Below are 20318 nucleotides of genomic sequence, written 5' to 3'. Positions count from 1 at the left end.
TGACTGAATTGGCAATAAAATTTATCTCAAACATCCTATATATGGTAAGGATCAATAAATATTCGCTGAACTTGGTCATCCATGACATTGTTAGTGATTTTCTGAATTAACACATAAAGATTGTGAGGATGAATCAGACTCATCACAAAATTGTGACAAAATTGACTAATAGTGTCTGTAAACTGCTCCCTTTTTTCTCAGATAAATGTTTACTGAATTTCTTAAGTCAGTCTTAAGCATTTGTCTCTGTGTTATCTCTATCTATCTACCTATCATTTAACTCTGTATCACCTTCTCTTCACTTGCTACAGCATTTATCCCACTTTACCAGTCTAACATTAGAGTTTTGGTTAGTGAACAGCTTACTATTTCATTTTAGCTGTTAATTAAAATCCTAGCTATTTAAGGCTGTTCACAAATTAATGTTGTAAAAACTTCATTTACATTGATGTGATTAGATATAAGAAAATTATTAATGGCTCCTATTTTCTTTTATTTCTATGTTATGGAACATAAGTAGTAGTTAAGTCTTTTTATTTTAATCAGAGCTCATAAATGTCTGGGTGTTTTTGAATAATTTTTTTAATTGATAAAATTTATTTTGGGGGGTACTTTTATATTCACAACAAAGTTGTATAACATACAGTGAATTCTCATATACCTCAGCCCCACACATGTAAAACCTCCCCTACTGTGAACATTTGTACCACAGTGGTACATTTGTTATAATCAATGAATGTATACTGACATAGCATTATTACCCAAAATTATTAAGTTATATTAGGGTTGACTCTTACATTGTGCATTCTGTGGGTTTTGACAAAGGTATAATAACATATACCCATTGTAATATCATACAAAAGGGTTTCACTGTCCTAAAAACTATCTGTACTCTATTCCTCCACCCCAATCCCTTGTAACACTGTTCATTTTGTTGTTTCCATGGATTTGTCTTTTACTGAATGTCATATAGTTGGAATCATATAGTATGCAGCCTTTTCCAGTTGGCTTCTCTCAGTAATATGCATTTAAATTTCCTTTGCATCTTTTCATGGCTGCAAAGGTCATTTCTTTTCATCACTGGGTACTATTCCACTGTTTGGGTGTACCACAGTTCACTAATCCCTGCACTTACTGAAGGACATCTTTATTCCTTCCAAATTTTGGCAAGTTTGAAAAAAGCTGTTTTAAACATTCATGTGTAGGTTTTTATATGGATTTTTTGGGGACTGTTTTAAGTTCATTTGGTAAATACCAAGGAGCATATATGCTGGATTGTAATGTAAGAGTATATTTAGTTTTTTAAGAAATCACAAAAATAGCTTCTAGAGTAGCTGTACCATTTTGCATTCCCACCAGCAATGAATGAAGTACTTGTTGCCCCCCACATCCTTGCAAGCATTTGGCGTGTGTTTAGAATTTTTGCTGTTCTAGTAGGTGTATAGTGCTATTCCTTGTTGTTACAATTTGCAGTTCTCTAATGACATGTGATGTGAAACATCTTCTTAGAGGTTTACTTGCTGTTTGTATGTCTTTTTTGATATAGCTGTTGTCTTTGGCCCACTTTTTAATAGGGGTGTTTATTTTCCCATTGTTGAAATTTACAAGATTTCTTATATTTTAGAGGTCCTTCATCAGATATATCTTTTGCAATCATATTCTCCCAGTCTGTAGCTTGTGCTCTCATTCTCTTGGCATTGGCTTTTATATAAAAGAAGTTTTTAATTTTAATTATCTTATTAAAAGATAATTTTAATTATCTTATTAGCTTATCAATTATCTCATAGATTGTGTTGCTGGTATTGAGTCTAAAAAGTCATTGTCATACCCAAGGTCATCTAAGTATTCTATGTTATCATCCAGAAGGTTTCATAGTTTTGCATTTTACATTTAGATCTATGAATCATTTTCACTTAATTAGTGTGAAGAATATAAGATTTTCTTGGACGTTGATGTCTAATTGTTCCAGCAGCATTTGCTGAAGAGGGATCATTGCTCTGTTGTATTGTCTTTGCTCTCTTGTCAAAAATTAGTTGAGTATGTTTATGTGAGTTTATTTCTAGTCTCTCTAATTGTTCCATTAAATCTCTTTATCTATTCATTTGTCAGTACCACACTATCTTGATGAAGCTTTACAATAAGTCTTGAATTTGGATACTGTCATTTGCCTGGCCTTGTTCTTTCCCTTCAATATTAAGTTAGCTATTCTGGTATTTTCCCTCTCCATATAAACTTTAGAATCGGTTTGTTGATATCAATAAAATAACCAACTGGGATTTTGGTTGCAGTCTGTAGATCAAGTTGAGGAGAACTGACATCTTGACAATATTGAGTCTTTCTACCCAGGAATGTGAAATATCTCTTCAGTTTTTCTTTAGTATTTTTATCAAAGTTTTGTTTTATTTTCTTCTTAGAGATCTTGAACATATTTAGATTTTTACCTAATGATTTCATTTTTGTGGTGCTAGTGTAAATGATACTGTATTTTTAAAGTCAACTTGTCCATTGCTGATATATAGGAAAGCAACTGACTTTTGTATATACTCTAGTGTCTTACAGTGTTGCTGTAGTCACTTAGTTCCAGATGGATTTTCTATGTACATGAACCTGATATCAATAAACAATCAACGGTTTCTTTCTGTTTTTTTTTTTTTTTTTTGTCTTTTTGCCATTTCTTGGGCCACTCCCGCGGCATATGGAGGTTCCCAGGCTAGGGGTTGAATCGGAGCTGTAGCCACCGGCCTACACCAGAGCCACAGCAACGCGGGATCCGAGCCGTGTCTGCAACCTACACCACAGCTCACGGCAACGCCGGATCGTTAACCCACTGAGCAAGGGCAGGGACCGAACCCGCAACCTCATGGTTCCTAGTCGGATTCGTTAACCACTGCGCCACGACGGGAACTCCTATTTCTTACTTTCCAATATGTATCCCTTTTCTTCCAATTTTGTATCTTATTGCATTAGTTAGAACTTTCGGTATGATTTTGAAAAGCAATGATGAGAGGCTGCATACTTACTTTATTCCTGATATTAGTGAGAAAGCTTCAGGTTTCTCACTATTAAGTATGATGTTAACTGTAATTTTTAATCAATTTTTCAATCAAGGATGTCCCACTCCTCTTAGCATGCTGAGGTTTTTTTGTTTTTTTGTTTTTTTTTTTAAGGGCTGCACCCACAGCATATGAAGTTCCCAGGCTAAGAGTCAACTGGAGCTACAGATGCTGGCCTATGCCACAGCAATGCTGGATCCAAGCTGCATCTGAGACCTACACCACAGTTCACGCCAGATCACTGACCCACTGAGCAAGGCCAGGGATCAAACCTGCATCCTCATGAATACTAGTTGCATTCATTTCTACTACACCACAGTGGGAACTACCAAGAGATTTTTTATCATGAATGAGTGTTGGAGTTTATCAAGTGTTTCTTCTGTATTTATTGATATGTTCAAGAGGTTTTTCTTCTTTATCCTGTAATGATGGATTCCATTAATTGATTTTCAGACAGCCTTGCATAACTGGTATAAGTCCAATTTGGTCATAAATATAATTCTGTTTGGGATTTGTTAAATATTTTTGCATCTATGTTTATGTGAGATATTGGTGTATAATTTTTTCTGTAATGTCTTTATTTGGTTTTGATATATCAGTGTAATGTTAGCCTCAGAAAATGAGTTAGGAAGTATTTCCTCTACGTCTATCCTCTAAAAATATTATAAAGAATTGGTATATTTTCTTCTTTATATGTTTAGTAGAACCCATCAGTGAATTTGTCTGAACCTGGTGCTCCCTCTTTTGGATTTTTTTTTTAATTTACCATATTTGACTTACAATGTTCTGACTTACAATGTTCTGTCAATTTCTGCTGTAGATGGCTATATATATTTATAAACATATGCATACACATCTATAACACACATTCTTTTTCTCACATTATCCTCCATCATGTGCCATCACAAGTGATTAGATATAGTTCCCTGTGCTATACAGCAGGATCTCATTGCTTATCCACTCCAAAAGCTATAGTTGGCATCTTCTAACCCCAAACTCCCAGTCCATCCCACTTCCTCCCCCTCATCAACCAGAAGTTTGCTCTCCAAGTCCATGATTTTCTTTTCTGTGTAAAGGTTAATTTGTGTCATATATTAGATTCCAGATACAAATGATATCATATGGTATTTGTCTTTCTCTTTCTGACTTATTTCACTTAGTATGAGAGTCTCTAGTTCTATTCATGTTGCTGCAAAAGGCATTAATTTGTCCTTTTTTATGGCTGAGTAGTATTCTATTGTGTATATCTTCTTATCCCATTCATCTTTTGATGGACATTTAGGGTGTTTCCATGTCTTGGCTATTGTGAACAGTGCTGCAATGATCATACGGGTGCATATGACGTGTATCTTTTCATTGAAAGCTTTGTCTGGATAGATGCCCAGGCGTGGGATTGCTGGGTCATATGGTAGTTCTATATTTAGTTTTCTGAGGTACCTCCATACAGTATTCCATAGTGGTTGTACCAATTTATATTCCCATCAGTGGTGTAGGCGGGTTCCCTTTTCTCCACACCCTCTCCAGCATTTGTTATGTGTTGACTTGTTGATGGCCATTCTGACAGGTGTGAGATAGTACCTCATAGTAATTTTGATTTATATTTCTTTAATAATCGTGCCTGTTGGCCATGTCTGTATATCTTCTTTGGAGAAATGTCTTCAGGTCTTTTGCATATTTTTCAGTTGGGTTGTTGGTTTTTTTGCTATTGAGTTTATAAGTTGTTTGTGTATTTTAGAGTTTAAGCCCTTGTCAGTTGCATGGTTTGAAACTATTTTCTCCCATTCTTTAGGTCATCTTTTTGGGTTTTTTAATGGTTTCCTTTGCCATGCAAAAGCTTGTCAGTTTGATTAAGTCCCACTGGTTTATTTTTGCTTTTATTCTGTTGTCTTGGGAGACTGACATAAGAAAACATTTCTATGGTTGATGTCAGAGAATGTTTTGCCTATGCTGTCTTCTAGGAGTTTGATGGTATCTTGTCTTATATTTAATCCATTTTGAATTTATTTTTGTGCATGGTGTTGTGTGACTCACAACATAACTACTCATGCTTAATATTTTAGTATTTTATTGATGCTATATTATGAATGTATATTTTGTTATATGTGGATTGATAACTCTTTTAAATTTTACATTATATATGGGAATTTGAAATTTTTTCTCAATTCTATTACGTATTTGCTAAAAGAAGTCAGTATTTATTTGAAATGTATTTTATAACTGCTTTTTCCTATTATTTGTTATCTATTCATTCTACTAAGTTTATGCTTCTCTAACTCAAACACTCTTTGTTCTGACTGTATTCTTCATGATAACTTTGAAATTTTATATGTATATAAATAGTCATCACAGTTTTTCAAAATTAAGGGGAAATTTATCTTTATAATAAGTTACCCATCATATGTTATTGAATAGAGTGCAAATTATGCCAGTTTTTTAAAATAGGCAATTTCAAAGCAATTTTATTTGTGTGATAGGCAGTTTCTGGTCGTTTCCCAACCCTCTCTACCTGAAAGTTTCACTCTTTTCTGCCATTAAGTTTATTTAGCTGGAAGAATTTGAGAATTGGCATTTAGAAGTTTCTTTATTCTACAATTTACATTACTGAGGTTTTCCAAACTATTAATAGATGAGGAACTGAGGTTCAAAAATATTAATATCACTAACCATGATGGTCAAGTTAGTAAACAGTCTGTCTTTTCCCATTATAAATTGTATGAATTGAACAAAATAATCTATGACTTAATGTTTAGCTCAATGCCTAGTATGTAGTAGTAACTTATCAATAAAAAAATTCTCACATATTGGCTAGAGAAGAATACAATGGATAATATAATTTAGCTGTTAAAACATCAACATTAATGCTGTATTTTTAAAAGAAAAACTATATGGGAATAGATATGCATATTTTTATAACTGAATCACTTTGCTAATAGCAGAAAATGACACAACGTTGTAAGTCAACTATACCTCAGTAAAAATTGAAAAAAAAAATGGAAAAAGACATGACCTAAATGACCTAAATTCTTGGATACAGAAACAAAGCTAAACAAAAAGAGAATATTTGGGACAGGAACAAACTTTTAAGCTAGGATAAAACCTTATTGGAGACAAGAATTTCTCTTTATAATTTGTGTTGTCAATCTGCTTTAATTTGATCTACTTTTGTATTTTTATTTTTTGCAGTGTATCTTATTTGGAGAACAGTAAAAGAGCATTTTGTACTTGTAGAGCGTGTTTCATCAGAATGATTTCAAACTCATTAATTCTAACAGCATCCCTAGGGGCATGCAACATATTACACAGGTGAAGAAATTTAAAGCTGAGATTTAAAAATAATTTTGCCCTATCAATTGAAACACAATGACCAAACCTTTAATTGGCCCATACTAGGTGCAAAAATAGAGGTTCAACTAATATGACTATGATTTTGGAAGTGGAGAATCCAAATATCTTTGGTTAAACAATCTTGATAAAAGAAAAATGTAAATTATTTAAATATGCTTCTGTACATAGCAAACATAATTCATCAAGAAAAATGTGGTATTTACAGTCATTTTAATTTAATGTTTTACAAAGAAAAATAAGTGACTGCTAATCCTGATTTTGATCTAATTTGGGACAACTCATTGATGGTTAAAAATTTAGATTTTAATTAGTCAAAATCAAACACTTTACAGGAGTTCCCATTGTGGCTCAGCAGGTTATGAACATTGCTAGTATCAATGAGGATGTGGGTTTGATCCCTGGCCTTGCTCAGTGGGTTAAGGATTCATCATTGCCATGGTAGAGGTTGCAGATGCAGCTCAGATATGCTGTGGCTGTGGTGTAGGCCTTCAGCTGCAGTGCTGACTCGACCCCTAGCTTGGCAATTTCCATTTGCTGCATGTGCAGCTCTTAAAAAAAAAAAAAAAAAAAAAAGACTATCCAAATTATCCATAAAATTTCTATTAAAGAATCTAATTTGCTCAAAAACTAATGGATCTACCCTTTTAGAAGGAAGTGCGTTATCAGAAAACCTACAGAGCACAGTAAAAATTCTGATCCAAGCATTCACAGGCAATTAAAATTATGCAAGACTAATTTTCATTAAAAACACAGAATCAGGTGTTCAAAAATACTGAGAGATTATACATTAATAACTACTTGGTGAAATATGCTATATCAAAAGCAGTTTTGTGACTTCATGATCTTAAGTAGTTATGGGATAGACCAGCTTTCCTACTTTTAACTTGAGATTTTCTTAATATTACACCAATTCTTATGTATTTTTAAATGAGAAAAATGCACAGACAGTAGGTATAAATAATTCAGATAATTGGTAAGAGATGCATTTTATTCAAAGGTACTTTAAGGAAAACTCACAGCTTCTTTGGATATGAGAATTATATACAGTGATTACAATGTTCTTTTCTCCTAAATATATCGAAATGGGAAACTCACAAGCGTTTTAAGAGAGCCATTCCTGAATCTTATCACTAGCTATGGTGAGTCTTCTTATAAATATTTTCAACATTTTTTATATATAATATTCTCTATTCCTACTGCTTATACTAAATGGCAAGAAAATATTTTTTTTTTCTATGATATTTTACTAAAAATTTTTACAATGAGATAGGCAGAAAAAATTATAATCAGAAATTCCTTCTTATAAAAAGAGGGGGGGAATCCTTCTTTCCTCCACTGAATATGCCTCAGAACATACTGAAAGTGAAGCACCAAGAATACTGTTCAAGGTTACATCAGAGCCCCTGAGGATTGGGACTGCTTCAAGAGATGTGTTTCCCTACATACAAACCACTTGTTCCTTCTGCCAAGTCACAAGGGTTTGGTCTTTTATACAATAGATGCCTGGATTGAAAATTTTGTGCCCCTTCACTTCAAATTATAAGACTGTCCACCAGAGTTCTCACTAAAATGTCTTAGCAATGTTATATTTATTCTCTTATATTAATTTACTTTAACTTCTTTATTTTTAAATTAAAGTGTAGTTGATTTACAGCATTGTCTTAGTTTCAGGTGTTTCATGATTCAGTTATACATACACTATTTCTATTCTTTGTAAGATTCTTTTCCCTTACAGGTTATTACAAAATATTTAGTTCCCTGCACTGTACAGTACACCCTTGTTGGTAACCTATTTTATATATAGTAGTTTATATATGTTAATCCCAACCTCCTAATTTAACTTTTTCCCCCATCCCCTTTGGTAACCATAATCTTATTTTCTATGTGTGTTCATTTCTGTTTTGTATAAAAGTTCATTTTTATCATTTTAAGATTCCACATACAACTATTCATATGATATTTGCCTTTGCCTGACTTATGATAATCTTCAGGCCCATCCATGTTGCTGCAAATGGCATTTTTTCATTTATTTTTATGGCTGAGTAATATTCCATCATGTATATATTACCACATCTTTATCCATTCATCTGTCAATGGACATTTACGTTGCTTCCATGTCTTGGCTATTGTAAATAGTGCTGCAGTGAATACTGGGGTGAATGTATCTTTTCAAATTATTATTTTCTTTGGGTATTCCCAGGAGTGAGATTGCAGGATCATATGGTAGCTCTATTTTTAGATTTTTAAGGAACATCCATACTGTTCTCAATAGTGGCTGTACCAATTAACATTCCTACCAACAATGTAGCAGGGTTCCTTTTTCTCCACACTGTCTCCAGAATTTGTTATTTGTAGATTTGTAATAATGACCATTCTTTTTTAATGGTTTTCTTTGCTATGTAAATGCTTTTAAGTTTATCAGGTCCCTTTAAAAATTTTTGTTTTAATCTCTTTAGGTGATAGATCCAAAAGAAATTAGGATCTAATCTGTGATAGATGTCAGAGAGTGTCCTCACAGATCTGCTGCAGTGTATGTCAAAGGATGTTCTATATTTTCCCTTAGGAGTTTTATAGTATCTGTCCAGTTTTACATTTAAGTCTTTAATCCATTCTGAGTTTTATTTTTGTAGATGGTATTGGGGAATGTACTAATTTTTTACATGTAGCTCTCCAGTTTTCCCAGCACCACTTACTAAGGAGACTGTCTTTTCTCCATTGTATAGTCTTGACTTTTTTTTTTTTCTGTAGTTTAACTGACCAAAGGTGCATGGGTTTATTTTGGGGCTTTCCATTAATTACTATCACTATTACTACTAATTTCTATTAATTAATTTGGCTATTTAGGGGTTTTTGTGTTTCCATGAAAATTTTCAAACTTTTTGTTCTAGTTCTGTGAAAAACGTTGTTGGTAATTTGATAGGGACTTTATTGAATCTGTAGACTGTAGGTTGCTGTATTATAGTCATTTTCTTGGATTCCTCCAATCCAAGAACACAGTATTTTGTTCCATCTTTTTCTATCACTTTGGATTACATTCACTAGCATCTTTTAGTTTTTGGAGTACAGGTCTTTTGACTCCTTGGGTATGTTTATCCCTAGGTATTTTTTTATTTTTATGTGTCTATACATTAAATTGTTACCTTAATTTCTCTTTCTGATCTTTCGTTGTTAGTTTATAGGAATGCAAGAGGTTTCTGTGTGTTAATTTTGTATCCTGAAACTTTACTAAATTCATTGATGAGCTCTAGTAGCTTTCTGGTAACAACTTTAGGATTTTCAATGTATAGTAACTTGTCTTCTCCAAACAGTGGCAGATTTACTTTTTTCCCAATTTGGATTATTTCATTTCTTTTTCTTCTCTAATTTCTGTCATTGGGACTTTCAAAACCATGCTGAATCGAAGTGGTGAGAGTGGACTTCCTTGTCTCGTTCCTGATCTTAGAGGAAATGCTTTCAATGCTGGGTATGGTATTTGTTGTGGGATTGTCATATATTGCTGTTATTATGTTGTAGTATATTCCTTCCATGTCCACTTTCTGGAGAGTTTTTATCATAAATGGGCATTGGATTTTATCAAAAGCTTTTTCTGTATCTATTGAGGTGATTATTTGGATTTTATTCTTTAGTTTGTTAATGTGGTGTATCACTGCTTTGTGGGTATTGAAAAGTCCTTGCATCACCAGAATAAATCCCTTTTGATAATGATGTATGATCCTTTTAATGTACTGTTGGATTTGGTTTGCTGATATTTTGTTGAGGATTTTTTGCCTCTATGTTCATCAGTGATACTGGCCTAAATTTTTTGTTTTATCTTTGTCTGGTTATGATATCTGGGTGATGGCCTCACAGAATGAGTTTGAAGATACTCCTTTCTCTGCAACTTTTTGGAAAAATTTCAGAAGGATAGCTGCTAACTCTAAATAGTTGGTATAATTCACCTGTGAAGCCATCTAGTCCCATCTAGTCTTTCTTTCTTTGGGAGTTTTTAAATTACTAATTCAGTGTAAGTATGGATAATTGTTCTGTTCATATTTTTTTCTTTCTTCCTGGTACAGTCTTGGGAGATTGTATTTTTCTAAGAATTTGTCCATTTCTTCTAGGTTGTCCATTTTATTGGCATATAGTTGCTTGTAGTAGTCTCTTATGGCCCTTAGTCTGTCTTTGGTCTTAAGATGTAACTTCTTTATCATTTCTAATTTTATTGATTTGGGCCCTCTCCCTTTTTTCTTGATGAGTCTGGTTAAAGATTCAACAATTTTGTTTATCCTTTATCTTGTTTTCTTCATCTCTGCTTTTTATTTCTTTTCTGATTTTTCTGGCTTCTTTCATTTTACTTAGGTTTTGTTTGTTCTTTTTCTAGTTGCTTTAGATGTAAAGTTAAGCAGTTTGGGATTTTTCTTGTTTCCTGATGTATGCTTGTATTGCTATATACTTCCCTTTTTTTTATGGCTGCAACTGCAGCATATGGAAGTTCCCAGGCTAGGGGTTAAATGGGAGCTGCAAAAGCTGGCCTAAGCCACAGCCATGCTAGATCCAAGCTGCATCTTTGACCTACATCAGTCTAGCCACCTGAGGACAATGAAGCTGGTAGCTTAAGCTGCTAGATACCATAGATCCTTCCCATAACTCAGAACAGACAAGTAAGTTAAAAAACTCAAGTTCCAAGCTATACTCTGAGGAAGGAAAGAGTAGATCCCTGCATCCAGCCTTCAACATCCCTGTGGATGTCAAAAAAAATATACATATATATATCATATAACCAATTTTGGAGCTCTGTTGAGTTGGGAAAGGTCCAGTTCCATGAGGGAAAATAGAGACAGCAGTTGGGCTGGCAGACACCACAGATTCTTCTTCCTGTCTCAGCAATGAGTGAGGGATAAAACTGGTTTCCTCATTCTTCCTGGGGAGGGAAAGAGCTGGTAAAGGCCCTTGAATCTTCAGCAAGGCTGATTGGCAGAGGTTTTCTCCTGAATGTGAACTGTTTGCGATAACTGAGAAACATTCCTGACTTGTCTAATATGAAGATTTCTACAGAGTGTTAAGGGAAAACATATTAAGACAAAGATGTTCCAAACAAAGAACTCAATAATCTCCCAAAACTGACCCTGCTGGAATGCCCTGAACCTGTTACATGACCTACCTTATAGAAAATTAAAAATAACTGTAAAAGATATTCATCAAAGACACCAATGCATGAACAAAGTGATAATTTAAATAGATTGAAAGACTATATAATTGGGGAAAAACAGTCTTGTTTACAAATGGTGGAAAACTGGGTATCTACATGCAAAACTATATAATTGGACTTATACCATACACAAAAATCAATTTGAAATGGATTGATGACTTAAATTTAAAACCTGAAACTGTAAAAATTGTAGAAGAAAACATAGGAGTAAAGCTTAATCATATTGATCTTAAATGATATTTGGTGTAATACCAAAAGCACAGACCAAAATGCCAAAACTAGACAAGTGGGAGTATATTAAATCAAAAAGCCTCTATGCAGCAAAGGAAAAAAATCAACAGTGAAAAGAAAACCTATGTAATGGGAGAAAATATTTGCAAACTATATCTCTTAAGAGGTTAATCTTAAGGATATATAAGGAATTTCTTCAACTCAGTAGCAAAAAAATCTAATAACCCAATTTAAAAATGAGTCAAAGACTTGAATATATGGTTCTCCAAAGACCGATAGACAAATGGCCAATGGGTATATGAAATAACGCTCAGTGTCACTAATCATCAGGGAAATGCAAACTGAATCCACAATGAGATATCACCTCATACCTGTTGGGATGGCTATTATAAAAAATAAAAGACAGCAAGTGTTGGTGAGAATACGGAAAACTTTGAATTCTTATATACTGTTGGTGGGAATGTAAAATGGTACAGCCAATGTGGAAAACAGTATGAGATACTTCAAAAAACGAAAAATAGAACTACCATTCAACAATCCCACTTCTGGTTATTTTTCCGAAAGAAATGAAATCAAGATCCTGAAAAGCTAGCTGCACTCCCATGTTCGTGGTGGCTGTTCACCATAGTCAAGAAGTGGAAACAACCTAGATGTCAGTCGACAGATGAGTGGATGAGGAAAACGTAATATATACATGCAGGGAATACTTTTCATCCTTAAAAAGAAGGAAATCTTGCCATGTATGACAATAGGAATGGATCCTGAAGACATCATGCTAAGTGAAATAAGCCTGTCACAGAAAAGCAAATAGTGTTTGATTCCATTTATATGAGGTATCTAAAACAGTCAGATGCATAGAATCAAAGAGTTGAATGGTGGTTGGTGGGGGTGCTGAGGAGAGGGGGGGAAATGTGGAGTTACTCTTAGGCATAAATTTTCAGTTAAGCAAGGTAATTTCTAATTATTTGACTGGTTTCTTAAAATCTTTGATGAAATTATCACTAAATTTATCTTAACGTGTGGCTATCAGATAGTCCATTACAAGAGCAGAAGTGCCAGCTCCCCATTGCTTTCTGTGCTTTGAATATGTGGTGATGTGTGATATGGGTTAAGTGTGTGTCATGTTATCACCTATTAAATAAACACAGAATTTGGACATGTGCCCTTGTTAATCCTTCTGTGCCTCTCATTGTTAGAGACACTTAAAACACTTGGGGTAATGAGTTTTGCATAAAGTGCAGATTACATAGAGAGATAAAGTAAGGGTTTGTGCTGCCAATGTTAACTTCCTTCTCATAAAGTAAAATAATTCAAAATTCTAGTATTTTCTTCCTTTCCCATGCTGGCTCACACTAAGTACTGTCCAGTATTCCCCAAAGAAAATTAAAGCCTGTATCACTGGCTTCATACTGTCACCTGGTCTCTATATTGCTTTTGGCTAGAGAGTGAAACAAGGTCTTATATTCTACAGGGTTACTCTCTTAAGACGTAGGAAATAGTTTGCGCCTCGGGAATATTTTTGACCTTCTTAGCACTGGGCTTAATATCTGAGCTTATTAAAGTGGATTTACTAATCCATCTGTTTCATTTTGTTTGAATTTAGGGGGACCAGACATTACAATTCTGGATTCCTTTTTATTTATGCATTTATATTTTCCAAAGAACATATGAAAACCAAATTCTAGTAATTGCCAAGGGAGATCCTTGTTGCTTTGAAAAGTTTTGCAAATAAATTATTAAAATAATGCTGAGTCATACATGGTTTTACCAAATCTAAAAATTATCATGTGATCATTCTCATTCATGTACTTTTATGAACCATTATTATAGGAATAGCATCCTATACTTTTAATGCAATTTATACACTTTTTAAAGTAGTACCATAGTTTAGAATTTTTTAACAGTTATGGACCTAAATTAAAATGTCTCCTTCTACCACTCTATATTTTGGCCAGTGGGTATCATTAGCAAAAGTAAAGAAAGAAGGAAAGACTGAAAATGATAAACACAAAAATAAATATACTAAATCAAATTTTGACAATATTTCCCTCATTAGTGAAGTTTTTACTACCTGTAGCAAATCAATTGACAGAGGAATAAATTTAAAAAAATGCAGCAACGTTTTTGTTAATTCGAGTGACTAGGTAAGTGTATCTAGAATGTTGAACAGTATTTATTTATTTAAGTCCCATTTTCATTACTGATACCAAAGTAAAATTAGTTACGTAATTTAGAAGTTAAGTTGGTTTCGCTCTCACATAATTTCTAGTTCTTCCTCGGCTTAGAACATGATTTAGTTCTTTGTGTATTATTTTTAGAGGACGTTAGCAGAAACATTTTGAGCATTACGACCAAATACTGACAATCTGTCAGTTCAAGCTCAATTATCTGACATAGATACTGGATTTGAAACATAGCAGGAATAATTAAATGTTGAATGCATGGATTATTCCATTGATATAGAAGGATATCTTAACATCACTGTCTTTGGAATACAAAGCACATATTGCCAATGCAAGAACATTTGTTCATTTCTATCTGGATGGCTCGATCAAAAGCTTCATAAGGCCAAGTAGCAGGTTGTTTTCGTTCCTTGTGAGATGTTCAGTGTCCAACTCAGTACCTGGCAGAGGGTCCATTGGTGTATATTTATTAAATAAACAAATGCTTAGGCCCCAAAAGTAACTAAAGAAAACGATTCAACTACTCACAATTAGCACAATTTTCCTGTTAACTGAACCCATTTGTAAGCTTCTCCAGTCCTTTTATTCTTGATTATGTTCAGCTTACTTCATGTGACACCTAATGGAGGAAGCAACACATTGATCATTACAAGTAAAAAAAAAAAAAAAAAAAAATCCCAAAGCTATTCTACCCATCAGATATTACAGGTATCATACTGCTACCCTTGTGACTCTCAAAGTGCCTATATAGTTGAAATTACATAAAAACAAGTATTAACATTTGAAAATTAAATAAATGTGTTTGGGGACCTCCACAACTCCAAATCACCTCTGTCCTGGTCTACAGTAGTAGCATGCTAATTCTTTCTTCTCATTCCAACCTAATAGATCCATTCTCTACATAGGAACCTGAGTTAGTTTTTCAAAGTGTCTTGTCTTATCCAATTACTCTTCCACTTCAAATTATCTTATACTTTAAATACAATGGAAGACAGTTTATTTTTTAAAGTAATGATTTTTATTTTTTTCCATTATAGTTGGTTTACGGTGTTCTATCAGTTTCAGCAAAATGACCCACTCATATATACATGCACACACACACATATATATATATATTCTTTTTCTCACAGTATCCTCCATCATGTTCCATCACAAGTGACTAAATACAGTTCCCTATGTTATACAGCAGGATCTCATTACTTATCCACTCCAACTGCAATAGTTTGCATCTATTAACCCCAGACTCCCAGTCCATCCACCCCGTCCTGCTCCAGCTTGGCAACCACAAGCCTGTTCTCCATGTCCATGAGTTTCTTTCTGTGGAAAGGTTCATTTGTGCCATATATTAGATTCCAGGTATAAGTGATATCATGTGGTATTTGTTTTTCTGACTTACTTCAGTAAGTATGAGTCTCTACTTCCATCTATGTTGCTGCAAAAGACATTATTTTGTTCTTTCTTATAGCTGTATAATATTCCATTGTATATGTATACCACATCTTCTTAATCATTCATCTGTCAATGGACATTTAGCTTGATTCAATATCTTGGCTATTGTGAACAGTGCTGCAATGAATATGCAGGTGCTTTTATCTTTTACAAGGAAAGTTTTGTTTGGATATGTGCCCAAGAGTGGGATTGCTGGTCATATGGTAGTTCTATGGATAGATTTCTAAGGTACCTCCATACTATTTTCCATAGTGGTTGTACCAGCTTACATTCCCACCAACAGTGCAGGTTTTCGCCACACCCCTGCCAGCATTTGTTATTTGCTGACTTGTTAAAGATAGCCATTCTGACAGGCGTGAGGTAGTACCTCATAGTAGTTTTGATTTACATTTCTTTAATAATCTGTGATGTTGAACATTTTTTTCATGTGCCTATTGCCCATCTGTAAATCTTTGGAGAAATGTCTGTTCAGGGGTTTTTCCCATTTTTCAACTGGGTTGTAGGCTTTTTTGCTGTTGAGTTGTATAAACTGTTTCTGTATTTTAGAGATTAAGCCCTTGTCAGCTGCATCATTTGAAATTATTTTCTCCCATTCCTTAGGTTGCCTTTTTGGTTTTATTTATGATTTCCTTTGCTGTGCAAGAGCTTGTCAGTTTGATTAGGTCCCAGTGGTTTATTTTTGCTTTTATTTCTGTTGCTGTGGGAATCTGACCTAAGAAAACATTTCTGCGGTTGATGTAGGAGAATGTTTTGCCTATGTTCTCTTCTAGGAGTTTGATGGTATCTTGTTTTATATTTAAGTCTCTCAGCCATTTTGAGTTTATTTTTGTGCATGGTGTGAGAGCATGTTCCATTTTCATTGATTTACATGGAGCTGTCCAGTTTTCCCCACACCACTTGCTGAAAAGATGGTCTTTTTCCCATTTTATATTCTTGCCTACTTTGTCAAAGATTAATTGATCATAGGTGTCTGGGTTTATTTCTGGATTTTCTGTTCTATTCCATTGGTTTGTATGTCTGTTTTGGTACCAGTACTACACTGTCTTGATTGCCAGGGCTTTGTAATATTGCCTGAAGTCTGGGAGAATTATACCTCCTATTTGGTTTTTGTTCTTCAGAATTGCTTTGGCAGTTCTGGGTCCTTTGTCATTCCATATAAATTTTTGGATTGTCTGTTCTAGTTCTGTGAAAAATGTCATGGCTAACTTGATAAGGTTTGCATTGAATCTGTAGATTGCTTCAGGTAGTATGGACATTTTTACAGTATTAATTCTTCCAACCCAGAAACATGGAATATCTTTCCATTTCTTTGAATCCTCTTTAATTTCCTTGACTAATATTTTATAGTTCTCCACATATAAATCTTTCACTTCCTTGGTCAGGTTTATTCCTAGGTATGTCATTTTGGGGGGTGCAACTTTAAAAGGCATTGTATTTTTGCATTCTTTTTCTAATATTTCATTGTTAGTATACAGAAATGTGACTGTTTTCTGAATGTTAATCTTGTATCCTGCTACTTTGCTGAATTTGTTGATCATTTCCAATAGTTTGTGTGGGGTCCTTAGGGTTTTCTATATATAGTGTCATGTTATCTGCATACAGTGACAATTTTACCTCTTCTCTTCCAATTTGGATACTTTTTATTTCTTTTATTTGTCTAGGACTTCCAATGCTGTGTTGAATAAAAGTGGTGAGAGTGGTCATTCTTGTCCTGTTCCAGATGGAAGACAGTTTTTATTGTGACACTAGTTAGGTGGCTGCTACTACCTTTCTGACCTTGTTTTCTACATCATTCGCCCACTCCCTTCTCTGCAAACACTGGTATTTGTTTGGCTCTGAGGTCTTATAGCAATGCTATTTGCTTTTCTTGGGGTTCTTTCTCTTTAGATGGTTATATGGTTGCTTCTACTCAGTACAGATTTTAAGTTACAGTATACTTCCTTTTTAAATTAGCACTTAACCTATACTTCCTAAATTAGCACTTAACCTTTCATTTACTCATTCTCCTGTTCATTTCATTTATTCATTTTCTTCACAGGTTTTAACAATACAGGAATATATTATTTACAGATTATTCTCACTCTTCCCTACATAGAATATAAGCTCTAGGAGGGGCAAAGTTTGGTCTTATTCACAGTTTTTAAAATATTGCCTGAAATTTAGTAGCAGCTCAGTAAATTTTTTTTTTGTCTTAAAGACTGAGTAACTTATAGGTTATAAACTATGGCCATAGGATAAGAATAATTGTTTCTGATGATTATATACAGATATAGAGAAACTGAAAAAAAATCTAAACATTTCTAAAATTCTCAAAAGGAGCATTATGATGAACATATAATCTTATAGAGCTTCCTTCCATGGGATGTAATTTAATTATATATTTATTAAAATTATTTTAGGGCCATATTTATTTATATATGATTATATAGTTCTACACATCACTTTATTTGACCTCACTAATGCAGTTTCACTCCTTATTTAAGATTTGACTAAACTAGATCTCGTGTGTGTGTGTGTGAATTAGTAATTTTAATGATAATTGTACTGCACTAATTATGTTTGAAAACATCTCAAAAACAGAATATTACCTCAAAGTTGTTTTCTTCTGCCACTAAAGTTCAAAATCTTATGTTCGACCTTTGCTTTTAGAGATTTTTAAGATATTGAAAAGTTAAGATGCCATTATTTTCATGAGATATTTTCTTTAAAGTATACCGGTTTTTAAACTTGGGAACTCTTTCTCATCTTTAAAATTGGATTATTGTAATGCTGCCCTTAAAAATTCTGAAAGTAGAATTTATAGAACTTTTCCCCCTATAGTCTGTATTAAGAATCACTGTTTTCAGAGTATTCTACTTCAAGCTGTTCTTTGTGCCCTATATAGCAGAAGGGTTTCTCTTCTTTCCATGGTCCACCTCTTGCAAAGAACAGCTGTTGTCCTGTAAAAGATGCCAGATTTAAACTCTGAGCACCTCGAGGCAGGAAGGCCCCACCGCAGGCCCTCATTTCTAGAAATCTGTGCCTAAACTGGGCATAAAAAGACCTAGTTAAGGACTCATGAATCTTACATCAAATGTATCCTACTTGGATAAGATATCAACCTTTTGCCCAGAAGTACAAATATAGTACCTGGAACTCTCAGTTAATTGTGCTGCCTTTCATGTAAGTAGTCACACGGAATGGTTTGATTTAGAGGTCTCAGGAAGATCAGGGTTTGGATATGGCAAATGGGGGTAAAAGGTACTCAGCTCTGATGCCTCCATCTGTTTTGTTCCACTATACACAAAAAAATACAGTTCTCTGCAAGTACAAGCATTTACCTGTTAGTGTGTGTGGTCATTGATGCAAGCAGGTGTTTCTTTTTCACCTGTGGAACACTCTATCTGCTATTCAATTACATTTCAAACACCTGAGCAGAATATAGATTCCTTGACAATAAAAATAAGGTCGTGATTTCATCTATATATAAAATCGATACTAGTAGTAAAGACTCTGATGAGAGGCACTGTTTCATGCACTTCACAAAGGTCATTTACGATCTATCTCACTGAAGTGATAAGGATTAGCCCTAATTAATAGGTCAGAATGTAGAATCTTGGACACTTTGGGAACTTGTCTAAAGTTATGTAGCAAAAAATTTCTCTATAGCCAAAAATTTAATCTAGGATTGCCTAGTTTATGCTGTTTCTACTATGTTAAATTGCCTTTCAATAAATGATAATGCACCTGACTTGAGCTAGTTTACATAAATTACAGTTTCTTATACTCTAGTAGGAACCCCAGATCCATCAATATTTCTTAGAATAACATCTTTTAATAACCCATAAGATCTCATTTAATGTAATAAAGAATCATTGTTCAGTTTTTGCATATGGGCCTACTTAATTACCCATGTAGCGTGTGTATGTGTATGTGTGTGTGTGTGTATAAAATACAACAGCACATTATAGTTACAAAATAGTCTATATAATAAAGTACACAACATATAGGAATGTAAAACCCCAAAAATGTTTTGAAAAAAGTTTAGGACTTGACCTTTAAGGTAATATGTAATTAAAATTCTGTATAAGGATTTTCAGATCTCCATGAATTACGAAATGCACTAACAAAGAGTTTCATGATGGCTACAATATTTGGTAGCTATTTATATTGTGTCCATGAGTCTTTTTAAAAATCAAATTTATAGACTTTAAAGTGACATTATCTTATTATGAAATAAAAAGTGCTGATCTAGAACATATTTTCAATTAAATAATATCTTTTATTGTGAAATACCTATAGTTTAAGGATGAAAATGTGCTGTAAGTTTAATCCAATCCACCAATCATTACTGTACTTCCAAAAGATTCTTTATATTCAAATGAAGAACATGTTAAGTATTCTACAAAGAAATGAATACTAAAGAGCAAGTAATTTTGCTTCTACATAAAGATTATTTCAAACTTATTTCCTGTTAACCATATGCCTGCTTTAAAGAAAGAAAACTGCCAATTATATGCCTGCCATTTACTCAAATATTGCAGTGCACATGTTTTCAATTATACTTTGCAATGTAATCAGTTTATATGCTTTGTCCTTTATGTCCTTTATTTTCTCTTCAGCTGCTTTGCAGAAGTAGAAAACTGGAAACTACCCAATAAAAGAAAATTGACTGAATATTATTTTATCATAAACATACTCAGATTCCAAAGATGGGCTTCATATGACAAAAATATATTACATAATTTCATTGAGGCCATGAACTGATTTGTGCTCAAGGAAAATGAAGGGGTTGAAGGATTACAGGTATTTTCTCCTGTCTTCTCATTCCATATATGTAGTTAAACAAAAATTGTTGATATAAGATAAAGGGGAAAAATAAACAATGGA

General features: G+C 33.7%; 1 protein-coding gene and 1 long non-coding RNA gene across 16 annotated transcripts in view; one reads left to right on the top strand and one right to left on the bottom strand.

The window, feature by feature from the left end:
- The window catches only part of CCSER1 (coiled-coil serine rich protein 1), a 1212324-nt gene that overhangs the window by 1162810 nt on the left and 29196 nt on the right, over nucleotides 1-20318 (top strand). The gene's annotated exons all lie outside the window — the stretch shown is intronic.
- Nucleotides 10604-20318, bottom strand: part of LOC110261993 (uncharacterized) — a 517032-nt gene continuing 507317 nt past the window's right edge. Inside the window, exons 5-6 of one of the 3 annotated variants that reach the window (XR_014813364.1) lie at nucleotides 14529-14619; nucleotides 10604-14440 (exon numbers count right to left, since the gene is read on the bottom strand). This is a non-coding gene — a long non-coding RNA (uncharacterized LOC110261993). The remainder of the gene's footprint in view (nucleotides 14441-14528; nucleotides 14620-20318) is intronic. The other 2 variants (XR_002346474.2, XR_014813365.1) reach the window with 2 other exon arrangements.

The sequence above is a fragment of the Sus scrofa genome, chromosome 8, assembly GCF_054392235.1.
Source record: "Sus scrofa isolate SSC_HxYL_T2T_F1_AM1 chromosome 8, Sscrofa_HxYL_maternal_Yorkshire_Landrace_v2.0, whole genome shotgun sequence".
Lineage (NCBI taxonomy): Eukaryota > Metazoa > Chordata > Mammalia > Artiodactyla > Suidae > Sus > Sus scrofa.
This window is presented reverse-complemented; position numbering and strand designations above follow the sequence as displayed.